We start from the raw sequence: 14,191 nt of genomic DNA on the forward strand, positions 1-14,191 counted from the left end.
AAGGCATATGCAAAACACATTCTAAGAACCCCAAAATACATTTTACTTTCCCCTTAGTTATTATACTGACAAGAATAACTACTCTTTTAGAGGCTCCTTCAACAAAAAGTTAAGATTTCTTAGTAGAAAAAAAATAAAGGGTGTCAACTTGCGTACACAAATAGTGTAAGTGGAAAGGGAGACCACTTCACAGTTCACACACTTCACAGGCCACCCAGTGCTAACAGTCAGTATCTAAATAATATGTGTGAAATGCTTGATAGTGTACTGTATGTGATGTAAACAGAGAGGTCTACTTTCTTGGGGACCTGAATATTGACTGATTTTCATCAAGCTGTCCGCTCAAGAGTTAGCTTCTCACTGTAACCAGTGCCTGTAATCTGGTTCCGGTTATTAATCAACCTACCAGGGTGTTTACAAACACTACAGGAACAAGATCATCCACATGTATTGATCACATTGTTACTAATACTGTAGAACTTTGTTCTAAAGCTGTATCCGTCCTCATTGGATGCACTGATCACAATATAGTGGCTATATCCAGGAAAGCCAAAGTTCCAAACACTCTCTCTCTCTAAAATAGTGTATAAGAGATCATACAAAATATTTTGCTGTGACTCTTATGCGGATGATGTTAAAAATATTTGTTGGTCTGGTGTGATTAATAAGGAGCATCCAGACGCTGCACTTGATGAATTTCTGAAATTGCTTCTTCCAATTATTGATAAAATGCAGCTATTAAGAAACTGACTGTTAAAACTGTTAAGTCTCCATGGGTTGATGAGGAATTGAAAAACTGTATGGTTGAAAGAGATGGGGCAAAAGGAGTGGCTTATAAGTCTGGCTGCACAACTGACTGGCTGACTTACTGCAAATTGAGAATTTATGTGACTAAACTCAACAAAAAGAAGAATAAACTGTATTATGAAGCCAAGATCAATGATATAAAGAATGATGTGAAAAAACTTTAGAGTACTTTAAATGAAATGATGCGCAGAAAGACAAATTCAACAAATTCAACAAATTCAAATTCAATCTTTCAACGAATCAGATGTCCTATTCATCACAAAACCATTTGATGATGCCAATTATTTTAATGATTACTTCATTGGCAAAGTGGGCAAACTTAGGCAGGAAATGCCAACAACGAACAGTGAGCCATCGTACTCATGAATAAAAAATAAATAAAATAAAAACCCCACAGCTAATGAAGTCACTGAAACCCTTAACAAAGAGTTGCAGTCTGTTTTGGAATGGGTGGCCAGTAATAAACTGGTCCTGAACATCTCTAAAACTAAGACCATTGTATTTGGTACAAATCATTCCCTAAGTTCTAGACCTCAGCTGAATCTGGTAATGAATGGTGTGGCTGTTGAACAAGTAGAGGAGATTAAATTACTTGGTGTTACCTTAGATTGTAAACTGTCATGGTCAAAACATGTAGATTCAATGGTTGTTAAGATGGAGAGAGGTCTGTCCGTAATAAAGAGATGTTCTGCTTTTTTGACACCACACTCCAAAAAGCAAGTCCTGCAGGCTCTAGTTTGGTCTTATCTTGATTATTGTCCAGTCATGTGGTTGAGTGCTGCAAGGAAAGACCTAGTTAAGCTGCAGCTGGCCCAGAACAGAGCGGCACGTCTTGCTCTTCATTGTAATCAGAGGGCTAGTATAAATACTATGCATGCCAGTCTCTCTTGACTAAGAGTTGCAGAGAGACTGACAGCATCACTTCTTCTTTTTATAAGAAACATGAATGTGTTGAAAATCCCAAATTGTTTGCGTAGTCAACTTACACACAGCTCTGACACACACATTTATCCCACCAGACATGCCACCAGGGGTCTTTCACAGTCCCCAAATCCAGAACAAATTCAAGAAAGCGTACAGTATTATATAGAGCCGATCCATCTCATATTGATCAAATGAACAGCAAACTTGGTTTAAAAAAACAGATAAAGCAACATCCCCTTGCAAAAACGCCTCTCCCCTTTTTGACCTAGATAGTTTGTGTGTATATATTGATATGTAGGCTATGTGTGCCTTTTTTACATTGATGTAGTTCTGTCCTTGAGCTGTTCTTGTCTATTAATGTTCTTTATTATGTTATGGTTCATGTTTTGTGTGAAACCCAGGAAGAGTAGCTGCTGCTTTCGCAACAGCTATTGGGGATCCTAATAAAATACCAAGAATACACCACACGCGTACACACACACATACAGTGCATGATAACACACAGCAGCAGGAGGACAGGAATCCACCTACCCACACACACACAAAGGGAGAGGGTGTCCACTTTTAACACAGGAGAGGATAGGCTTTGATCACAAGGTCCTCAGCTGCTGAGATGTTAGAAGGGAGGGGAAAGAGTCATCTAGGAGCCACAGCAACTGCCATGATGCCTTTCATACTGCAGATAAGCAACACAGGGCTCGAAGGGATTCATTCTATTTCAATCCCATTTCAGTCATTTCAAGGGATTAATTTTAAATAACTCATTATTTTATGAGGACTTGAATTTCAATTCACCTTTTGAGTTAACTGAATTGACATAGAATTAATCCATACTCTGAAGATGTCTAACTGAATAAAATCAGTGAGTTAATGTAAAAAAAAAACATTGCCATTGTTATAGCAAGAAAGGTATTCATAATTCATGTATTAAATTATGTACTACAGCCACCGCTATTTTCGAAAGTCAGAGAGACCTCGGCACCACATTAACCAGCAGAAAAGTATACGCCTCCCTGTTTTAGAGGGAGAGAGCAGATTCCAGCCCCATCAGTTCCTTTTCAGCAAACAAGAGTGGTCAGACACTTGGGTTCTAATGGCACCACTCGTCCACTCCACACCCTAATGAGGGAGCACGCCTCCTCCATTTTCTCTGACATCTTTCATACCCATTGAAACACCCGGCCTGTCTTTGTGTTGCAGTAGGCTCCAAACATGAGTGAAAGGGTAGAGGTTCTACCTCTATAAAGGGGAAGGGTTCATTCAGACAGGGATGACTTTGGAACAGAGTGTGGATGGTGATGATTTGATGTTGCCTTTGGCAGAATTCTTATAGGTACTATTGGGTACCATAGGTACCATACTGAAAGTAATGGACATTTATTTGACATAACTTAGTATCAATCAAGGCACAACTCAGTTTTTAGGGGCAACCCAACTTGTTGTCGCAAACCACCATTTGGGAAACACAAGTCAAAATCACCTATTTCACACAAAAACTCAACCTTATTTTACCTCCTCTGTGTCAGCAGCATGTTTGTAGCTGCAGCTGTGCACAGCCTTTAATGATGTCTGGGCCATTATATTCAACATAATTGGTGGAATGCGTAAGCAACCAGCTGGAATGGGTCAAATCGAATGTGTATGTAAAACGGAGGCCAGTATCTATTGTCTTTTAAATGTAATAGAGTAGTTATTTCAGTGTGCTTTGTAATATCAATATAAGCCCCAATCATGACTGAACTCTCTAGAACCTCTAAGCGAAATTGAATATAAGTCTATACTCTAGAAATAAACAATCTGGCCAGTTCTAAACTTAAAGACGTTTAAAGAAATTAGGTTCCACTCGAGGATGTAACGGTTCCTTGAACTGCTTTTCACTTTCCCTCCTCGGAGACAGGAGACAGGAGAGAGACAGAGAGAGACAGAGAGAGAGAGAGAGAGAGAGAGAGAGAGAGAGAGAGAGAGAGAGAGAGAGAGAGAGAGAGAGAGAGAGAGAGAGAAAGAGAAGAAAGCGAAGGGTCGAGTGAGATGGAGAGGCTGCAAAGAAACAAGACAGACTTGAAATGAAAGACCAGTGTTTTATCTCTCAGCATCACTGTCTCCTTCTCTGTCACTTCTAATGGGAGGGGTCAAACCTCTGCACGGGGGGGCTTCCCTCTTCTATCCTTCCCTCTGTATCAGATCCAGTATTCACTCCTGCTACTTAAGCCAGTTTACTGCCGCAGAGAGGAGTCAAACAGTCCTGTCCTGCCCTGGTACACTGCTGGCTGGTCATCTTAGCCATTTGAGCCTTAGCTCATTTTGTGCTTCCACTGATGTGGTTTTCTAAGAGCAATATATTTCACATGTACTCTGAGTTAATTCTCAGACAAATAAAGTCAGAGCAAGTTTTCCTCTTGCAGAGCAAACATAGCATATGGGATATGGAATTGAACAACACCCAAATCTCACAGAATTCTACAGGGAATCAATATTAAGTGATGCATTATGTCATGGCAACTTGTAGAAACACATAACGATGAGAGAAAGATAGGAAGAAGAGTGACAGCCCTCTCTGACACTATCATGAGACAGGTGTTTGTGAGCTTGATTTGTATTATTAGTGGGTAGGGTAGGGTTGACAACTGATACCATAAAGTCAGTATGACACTCTGTCATTACATAAAATGCCAGTTGTCTCTGGTTGTCCTGTCAGCCCTCAATCCATACTAGCTCGTGCACTGTGAAAGGGACTCATCATTTGCTAGCAATGCACAACAAGACCCAGTGAAACAGACTGGTCTCATACACTAGATGTAACACAGTAAAGGTAAATCCAGGACACTCACATTAGTATGATATGTTACATTTGGTATGGTTACATAAGATAGAACGTTACTTAAGGCAAACACAAAAGGAGGGTGGATGGGTGGGCATATAATGTGAACGTTTGGCAACTGTAACGTCCCTGGTCATCCCTACTGCCTCTGATCTGGCAGACTCACGATACACGAATGCTTCGTTTGTAAATTATGTCCGAGTTTTGGAGAATGCCCCTGGCTATCCGTAAATGTAAAAAACTATATAATTGTGCCATCTGGTTTGCTTAATATAAGGAATTTGAAATGACTTATACATTTACTTTTACTTTGATACTTAAGTATATTTAAAACCAAATACTTTTAGACTTTTACTCAAGTAGTATTTTACTGGGTGACTTTTACTTTTACTTTAGTCATTTTCTATTAAGCTATCTTAACTTTTACTCAAGTTTGCTCTGGGTGACAATTGGGCACTTTTTCCACCACTGACCTTAACCCCTAACCCCTAGAGCTAACGTTAGCGTTAGCCACAACAAATTGTAATTCATAACATATCATACCTTTTGCAAATTCGTAACATATTGTACGTTTTTAAAATTCATAACATATTGTACGAATTGTAATTTGTAACATATTGTACAAATTGCAATTCGTAACATATCATACAAATTGTAATTCGGAACATATCATACGAAGTGGATGATGGCCATCCACAAATTAACATATACCATACATCATACTAAATGGAGTGTCTCAGATTTACACAGAGAATAATTCGTAATGCTCTGAGATCACATTGAGTGGAAACAAGCAAAACAGGGGAGCGAACTGAACTGTCATTCTTTCTGGTTGACATTCACAACATCAAAAGTCTCCGGTGATCACTTGATGATGCCACTCGTAAGGTATTTGCTTTCATGGCATGTGTGAAGTCATCAATAACGAAACCATAGTTCCTCTCAGTAGAGCATGAGAGAAACAAACAATACAAGGCAAACATCCAGATAGCTAATGATCATTACAGAGTCCATGTTTCTGTGATGTCAACCCTTAGCTCCAAGTGGCTGCTGGTTCCCAATCTGGTCTCAGAGCAGTTCATATTATTCTGTACTTAAATCTGGCACACTCCATTTAGTATGATATGTTACGTTTCGTATGGTATGTATTCATTTGTAGATGTCCATCATCCATTTCGTATGATATGTTACGAATAACAATTCGTACGATATGTTACGAATTGCAATTCGTACAACATGTTATCAATTTGCTAAATGTATGATATGTTACGAATTACAATTTATTTTGGCTAGAAGGGCTAATTCTAATGCTAACGTTAGCTAGCGTTAGCTAGGGTTAAGGTTAGGGTTAAGGTTAGGAGTTAGGTTAAAGGGTTAAGGTTAGGGTTAGGGGAAGGGTTAGCTAAAAGGATTGTTAGGGTTAGGGGAATGGTTAGCTAACATGTTAAGTAGTTGCAGAGTAGCTAAAACATTTTAAGTAATTGAAAAGTAGTTGTCTGTGATGAGATTCAATCACGCAACCTTTGGGTTGCTAGACATTCACGTTATACGCCACCATTCCTCCACCATTCCCACACAGTGTCAGAGGCTATATTTATACTGGCTTTGGTAGTGGGGACAGCAGTGCCAGTGCAGATGATTATCTAGCATACTTCCGTTCTGCTCTAATGCAAAAAGAATAGGGTAATCCTTAACTGGTTAAAAAAATCACTGACTAAAGCAGTTGGATTATGTTTTTGGAAAACAGGACCCAAAAACAAAGCTAGTATTTCTTTGGTTAATTTGCCTTGTCTTCACTTCCAATGGCACAGCTTCGATTATTAGAGAGCTTGCGTTTGCACCATACATAATTCTGAATACTTTTTGGCATCGAACTGAATACACTTTGGCATGGTATTAACTCAAGCTTTTATCTCAGTCCTCTTAGTGGATGAAGGTCAATCTTTCTATCTGCAGAATGACTTTTCCCCTCTTCATCTGCTCTTTCATCACTTCCTCCCACTTTCCTCCCATCCAGAGGAGTCATGCCCATAGGAGGCATGAGGGAGCTTGCCCCCTCAGATTTGTCCTGTTTATAATAAAATACAAATATTTTTGTTGTTTTTTCTCTGTAATATTACTAGCCACATAGCAATTTTCTGAAGTTGGCTTTAGATTTTTTTTACATAGAATTAAGCATAATGATTATGGCATAGTTTGCAGGAATGCATGCGGACTGGGAGCAGAGACCGCCTCCGGACCACCCCCAGCCATCCTCAGATTTTTGGGGTGCATGATGCCCCTGCTTTCACCCAGAGCATGAGTCAGAGAATCTGACACCTCACTAGAGAGCATTCAGGAGAGGGGAGAGAGAGAGAGAGAGAGAGAGAGAGAGAGAGAGAGAGAGAGAGACAGAGACAGAGACAGAGACAGACACAGAGGGAGATCAGTAGCTTCTAGAACAAAAGAAGTCAAGGATATGAGAAGCTTGTAGCTTTCAGTGTGTACGTTGTTATTAAATCTAACGCAACAATTTGCCCAGAGAGGCCCAAAACAGCCTGCGAGAGACCTAATTACTGCATAAAAGGACACACAATACTAAAATACCTTAATGTTAAATATAATGGCATGGCATTTGGAGCCACATACTGTACATTCCCAACCCCTGCCGTCATTCAAAGTAATCTTGCATCATATTGACAATGGCAGCACACCCCTCAATGGTAAAACACACTTTGCCTCAGTTTGCCAAGTGAGTCTTTGTCTGAGAGTGGCATACTTACGCAAAACACTACCATGTGCGGTGGGGTTGAAACACAACAGGTTATTACATAACAAACGGAATACAAATCCAAAAATAGTGCAGTCCTTGTTAAATATTTCAGGCACTCAGCAGCTGAAGGGGGGGGGGATAAAAAGCTTCTCCCCCCAAACGCAGTTGCAAAAACAGGCTGATGTAGAGGGCCGGTTGAAAGAGAAACCTTCATTTAGTGCACTGCCTTATAGATTGGCTCCGCAAAGCAGATTACTGTCACTAAGACAGCCCCTTAGCTCACTATTAGCATTCAGACCCCTTTACTTTTTCCACATTTTGTTACGTTACAGCCTTATACTAAAATTTATTAAATTGTTTTTTCCCCCTCATCAATCTACACACAATACCCCATAATGACAAAGCAAAAACAGGTTTTTAGAAATGTTTGCAAATGTATTACAGATAAAACAATGGAAATATCACATTTACATAAGTATTCAGACTCATTACTCAGTACTTTGTTGAAGCACCTTTGGCAGCGATTACAGCATTGAGTCTTCTTGGGTATGACGCTACAAGCTTGGCACACCTGTATTTGGGGAGTTTCTCCCATTCTTCTCTACAGATCTTCTCAAGCTCTGTCAGGTTGGATGGGGAGCGCTGCTACACAGCTATTTTCAGGTCTCTCCAGAGATGTTCGATCGGGTTCAAGTCCGGGCTCTGGCTGGGCCACTCAAGGACATTCAGAGACTTGTTCCGAAGCCACTCTAGAGCTCTGTCAGAGTGACCATTGGGTTCTTGGTCACCTCTCTGACCAAGTCCCTTTTCCCCCGATTGCTCAGATTGGCCGGGCAGCCAGCTCTTGGAAGAGTCTTGGTGGTTCCAAACTTCTTCCATTTAAGAATGATGGAGGCCATTGTGTTCTTGGGGACCTTCAATGCTGCAGACATTTTTTGGTACCCTTCCCCAGATCTGTGCCTCGAAACATTCCTGTCTCTGAGCTCTACGGACAATTCCTTCGACCTCATGGCTTGGTTTTCGCTCTGACATTCACAGGTGTGTGCCTTTCAAAATCATGTCCAATCAATTGAATTTACCACAGGTGGACTCCAATCAAGTTGTAGAAACATCTCAAGGATGATCAATGGAAACAGGATGCACCTTTTTCAATTTCGAGTCTCATAACAAAGGGTCTGAATACTTATGTAAATAAAGTATTTTTTATTTATTTATTTTATACATTTACAAACATTTCAAAAAACCTGTTTTCACTTTGTCATTATCGGGTATTATGTGTAGATTGCTGAGGATTTGTATTTATTTAATCCATTTTAGAATAAGGCTGTAACGTAACAAAATGTGGAAAAAGTCAGGGGGTCTGAATATTTTCCGAAGGCACTGTATATATACATACACTACTTAACACCACTTACGTTTGAAGTGCTGTGGTGTCTATTGTAGCAGCTCAGCCTCTTCATTGTGGTTCTATGCACAGCTTGTAAGTCACTCTGCATAATAGTGTCTGTTGACTGATTAAAGTGTAAAATACTGGGCTGTATAAGCCATCCTCATGGGACTGAAATTCAATCATTAGGCTGGAATTATATTAAACTCAACTTTGTAATGTTTACAAAGTGTCTTTGTTACAAACTACTGCTCGCACACACACACTTTTTAATCTGAAACTAGAAATATTTAGAGGAATCCACCTGGTAGTAGTTGCAGTAGTAGTATTATTAGTTGTAGTATTAGTAGAAGAAGTAGCAGTAGAAGAAGAAGTAGTAGTAGTAGTAGTAGTAGTAGTAGTAGTAGTAGTAGTAGTAGTAGTAGTAGTAGTAGTAGTAATAGTAGTAGTAGTACATTTACATTTACATTTTAGTCATTTAGCAGACGCTCTTATCCAGAGCGACTTACAGTTAGTAAATGCATACATGTTTTTTATTTTTTATTTTTTTCATATTGGCCCCCCGTGGGAAACGAACCCACATCCCTGCCGGCCAAACCCTCCCCTATCTTGGACGACGCTGGACCAATTGTGCGCCGCCCTTGGGTAGTAGTAGTAGCAGCAGTAGTAGTAGTAGTAGCAGTAGTAGCAGTAGTAAAACAATCTGTGATTATTTGACCAAAGAACTACTCCAGAGTATTTGACAAAATTAAATACTGCAGAGCAGGTTAGGCTGAATTGAGCCCTTAGTGCAGCAAGAGAGGAGTCATGGGGCTTGGCTGTGCAGTGTGATGCGCCTACCAGAGCCACAATAGATACAGTAGTGTTTTCATGAAGGGTAGACTCCCCTCGGCTGTCAGCTATTTGGGTTCAAACCTGGGATTGGAAAGGAAGCAAGACTATCACATTGCATTTAGTCAAGAGAAACTCTTCATAGCTAAACAAGATGCTAAAAAAAAAAGAGCTACATTTATTGTGCACTCTTCAAGCCTTATGAAGGTATGTGGGGAAGAACTGTTCACAGATCAATGCATTCTAAATTGGTAGTATTTCATAGTGGAGCTGTTCTACAATGCTCACACATCTTTTCAAAACATCTGATAAAGAAAGCAGTACTTGCAACACAAAATCTATTTTAAAATCGAGGATGTGGGAGGCATTGGTTGTTCCCTACAGAGTCTATATTCATTACACACTGACAAACACAGGTTATGGACTCAAATACAGGTTCATTGCTACAAGAGATTTGTCTAAAATACACAAAGAAAAAATGTATATGTGTAATATGAAAACCTCTGTGACAACAAATGCAAGACATTACTAAAAACATAGCTGACTCTGAATATTATTGTTTTGCTTTTATGTCAACAAGGCCGAGCCTTTATATTTTAATACAAATCAACAGTCAGGACATAATATGGTATAGAACAATAAAATATGGTTGAATTGAATCTTTGAATATAATCTGTATGACTCAGTTTAGCTCTTATGACTCTCACCTAATAAGCCTGCATCCTTTAAAACAAATCATCTCAAGATCCCCACTTCCCTTTACCTCCTCTTCTGAAAACTATTACCCAGAGTCACCATATAGGTGGTCATGGTCTACAGTTTACACCAATTAAGCAGAGCTACTGTCTATACTCCACAGCCTTACCGAGACCGTGATGACTCCATCCTCATTGACTAGAACATTGCTTATTTACCTCTGACTGAGCAGGCAGGGCCTGGTTGTAAATGAGGAAGGGTATTGGCAGTTCCCAGCCATTGGAGCAGCATGTGTCAGGCCTAGAGTCTGTTATTTATGAGTCTTCTGAGCCCTCAGCGCTTGCTGCTGCTGCAGAGATGCTGATTGGGTTTTATTATTGAAGAGGCCCTTCCACTCCTTATTAGATCTTTGATTCTTGGAGTTCATTAAGGAATGACATGTAGGTTGAGAGTCAGCGTCAGCCATGCCTGATGGTCTCTCTCCCTCTCTCCCTGTCTCTGAGTGAGCAGTGACTCTCCATCTCTCTCTTTCAGAAATAAATGGATAGACGGACAGACATGGAAAACATTACCCTTCTCTCTGTCTCTCTCCGACTCACAAACAAACAAACAAACGCATATGCACGCACGCACTTACAGACACACACCATTCTGTCCTTTATTGATCGTCACTATCTTCCAGGGAAAGATCACCTTTCTATGGGGGGTATTCTATCTCATCCTTATATTCCCTCAATGAACAAACAATCATCCCAGAGAGATAATTATTTAAATGACAAGCTAATACTGTGATTCTCTGTGTAGGAACACTGTATGTAAGCATGCACTAATGCCAGGTCTCTCTCGGAAATTAGGTTCTTAACCTCGAGATCTCCTGGTAGAATAAAATAATGTCAAAAACTCAGCTTACAGAAAGATGACATAAGAAAAGATGCCTGATATTGGATCATTGATATGCATGACTTATGTCTCTCGTCATACCGGTTTCCAGGAGTGTAGTAGGATTGACCAGACTGAAAACAGACACAAAAACAGAATACAGGAAGCTCTCCATATTTAATTGCATAAAGGAGCGTCAGTTGGTACCAAGCTTTCTCTAATCAATCAGACCATCCACATGCGGATGTTATTTAATTTACCTTATTCTCCTGGAAAGTCCATGGTGATTGATCCACTAAAATTCAATGGTGCCTTTTGTGTTATAATTGGTCTAACTTATTATGCCTTGATAAACCTGCTAAACACACAGAATTTCAAAGAAAAATAAACCATCAACATTTTTGAGGACTTTGAAAAGGACTTTGAGCATATGCTGTTTGTGCACAGCTTCAGTAAATAGGTGTTATGTGGGCAGCTTGTCTCTCCCTTTTCTGTTTCCCTTCCTCCTTGTTTTGTCCCCTCTGTGTCTGTTGTATCTGTATGTGTGTTTGTCCCCTTTATGTGGGTGTGTCTGGAGTGGATCAGGGGGCGTGCTCAGGATCTGCCTCTCCTGTGCAGCTGCGGGTTGTTTCCAGTGATTCCTGCCTACGCAGCTGCATCCTATTCTCTAATCAACCTGCACTACTAATTCGGGGCATGGCTCTCCACCGGCGCCAGATCGTTGTTCTTACCAGAGCGGTAACTTGGCTCACCAGTAAAGTTATTTTGTCTTTGTCTTCAGCCTGGCTCTCCACTCTCCTTAACCTGTCATTTGTTTTGTCTTTAGTTTCGGACATACCTCCCAACCTGCCTGCCTTCCTGCCTGTCGGCCTGCCTGCCTGCCTGCCTGCCTGCCTGCCTCAGCCTCTCCTTCCTCCGGAGCCGACTAGCCCACTCTGTTCCTTTACTTCAGTTGTTTTTGGACTAAGACAATTTTAACTTTTATTAAATATTTTTGTTTCTTCCACTCCCTTTGTCGTGTTTGTTTCTCTGAGTGCTGGGTTGAACCATAGCCTAACAATAGGAGATCCAAAGCTCTAATGCCAACATCAAGCTGATTTTTGATATTGGTAGCAGCATTGCAGTACTTTGACGAAGGTCAGATCATAAGTGTACATGAATGTTCAAATATCACTAAAACATTTTCCAATCTGATTCGTGATTTTATTTACATGCCTGACTGTGTCTGTGTACCCTTTGTTCACTGTAAAGCTTTTGCTTAATTACAATTCTCCTAAATGGCAAGAGGTTGAAAGAGGTTGAGAAACAGTAAACCTAGAGTGCCAATGAAACAAATGATGGTTGACACACACACACGCCGCACACACACGTAACAATACAGTCCTGTGCATTTCAGAGAACCCACTATATTAGAATTGCTGATTAAAATAATACTTGGTATAGGAAAATATTTTAGTAGCTTGTTCTTTAATAACATTGTTTGTTACCAGAGTTTCATTTAGTAAGGATATTTTAAATAAAAAAACATGAGCTTAACTTCACTTAGTGTTTAAAAAAAAAAATCACCAAGCTGTTTGACCATTGGCAGCATAATGGTGTTGAAAAAAAATTCATAAATACATACAGTATAAGCCAAAATCAAATTATGATAGTGGAATCTGCAAGTACAATTTTCCTTGGGGCACTTACATTTTGGTCAACTGATTAGTCTTTCCGTCCAGCCGGAGACTAATGCAATTAGGCATGCCAGTGAATGATGCGCCTGTCACACGCGTACGCGCGCGCACACACATACATACACGCGCGCCTCAGCACCAAGCAGGCGCCCACACCGCCATTCTTGTTTAGCGTGATCTTTGTGCAGCTAGAACTGGCCTATAGGCAGCTGGGTCATCTTTCGTTATCACAAAGAGGTATATTAACAAGGGGCCAATTGTGTCCTCAATCCCAATAAACTACTGCTGTTGTTCTTTGAGCGCATATGTCGGGATTGTACCATTTGTCGTGGAGTTCAGCTCAAAATAAGTGTCTTTATATGGCACCCATTTCAGGTTTATTTTCTATGCAGAAAATGATAACTGAAAAAATACACCGATGTGTAGCCTAATTTTAATTCCTACAAATTCAATGACCACATTAGAAAATACAAGGATGATCAATGTCGGGAAAAATACCATGATAGTGAGCTGTCAAAGTGAGAACAAATATTGCCATATAATTTATTTCATATATTATTTGTTAATAGCCATTCATGAATGATCCAATCTACACCTCAAGGGAGTTTTGTATCACTAATTGAAATAGTTCAGCATTTGAGAATAGGAAGACACAGCAAGACATTACAGGAGAGGTGTTTGAAGTTGGAGAAATCATTGCACATTCACCAGAAAAATAACAAGTGGCCGTTTGAATCGTTAACTCAAAAATCGTGTCTTACCTGTTTACATGCAGGGTCGTCAAGATTTCCTCTAAAGTATCCCCATGAATCGTTATAAAGCAGGGTTTGTACACATTAAAGTCCACAGTGCGTTTACACGGATTATCCTCCCTGTATCACGCTGAAGGAATAAAACGGGAGTGAGTGCAAGGCGCTTGTGCGTGGATAGAGCGAGATGCATGCAGCTCGAAACGAATGACAGACCACCCTTTCGGATCGCTACGCGAACCAAGTGAAGTTTTCAGTGTGTAGCCTACAGTGCACTCTGGGTAAAACAGTCTGCCCAACTATCCAACCACTCCTGTCTCCGTTGGTGCTCTGTCCCTCAGGGCAAGTGTGATGGCTATCCCATGGGACCCCTGCATGAATTTGTGCACATCTCACGCTCCCCGCTGTTTGTCGCATGACCAATCGGTTATTTCGATTGATGGGAGCCCTCTTTGTCTTTCTCTCATGTTGAAGAGGATGACAATTACGGAAAATTTGCTTGGTCATGTAGACTAGCTCCTTGGAAATAATTAAAAGCCTAATCATTAATATGTTCAAGGTCTTGGGAATTGGGACCAGTGCCCATCAATTCACACAATACTTGATTACTTTTATCCTGTCAATGTATCAGAGCGTTGGCGAAGTTAAAAGTGTAAAAGGTTTGTCTAATGC

General features: G+C 40.3%; 1 protein-coding gene across 2 annotated transcripts in view; it reads right to left on the minus strand.

The window, feature by feature from the left end:
• Positions 1 to 13,809, minus strand: part of LOC121538609 (poly(rC)-binding protein 4-like) — a 40,976-nt gene extending 27,167 nt beyond the window's left edge. For both annotated transcript variants that reach the window (XM_045207253.1, XM_045207252.1), the window contains exon 1: positions 13,532 to 13,809. The gene's annotated coding sequence lies outside the window, so the exon portion shown is untranslated. The remainder of the gene's footprint in view (positions 1 to 13,531) is intronic.
• Positions 13,810 to 14,191: the final 382 nt, after the last annotated feature.

This window comes from Coregonus clupeaformis, chromosome 24, assembly GCF_020615455.1.
Source record: "Coregonus clupeaformis isolate EN_2021a chromosome 24, ASM2061545v1, whole genome shotgun sequence".
NCBI classification, from domain to species: domain Eukaryota; kingdom Metazoa; phylum Chordata; class Actinopteri; order Salmoniformes; family Salmonidae; genus Coregonus; species Coregonus clupeaformis.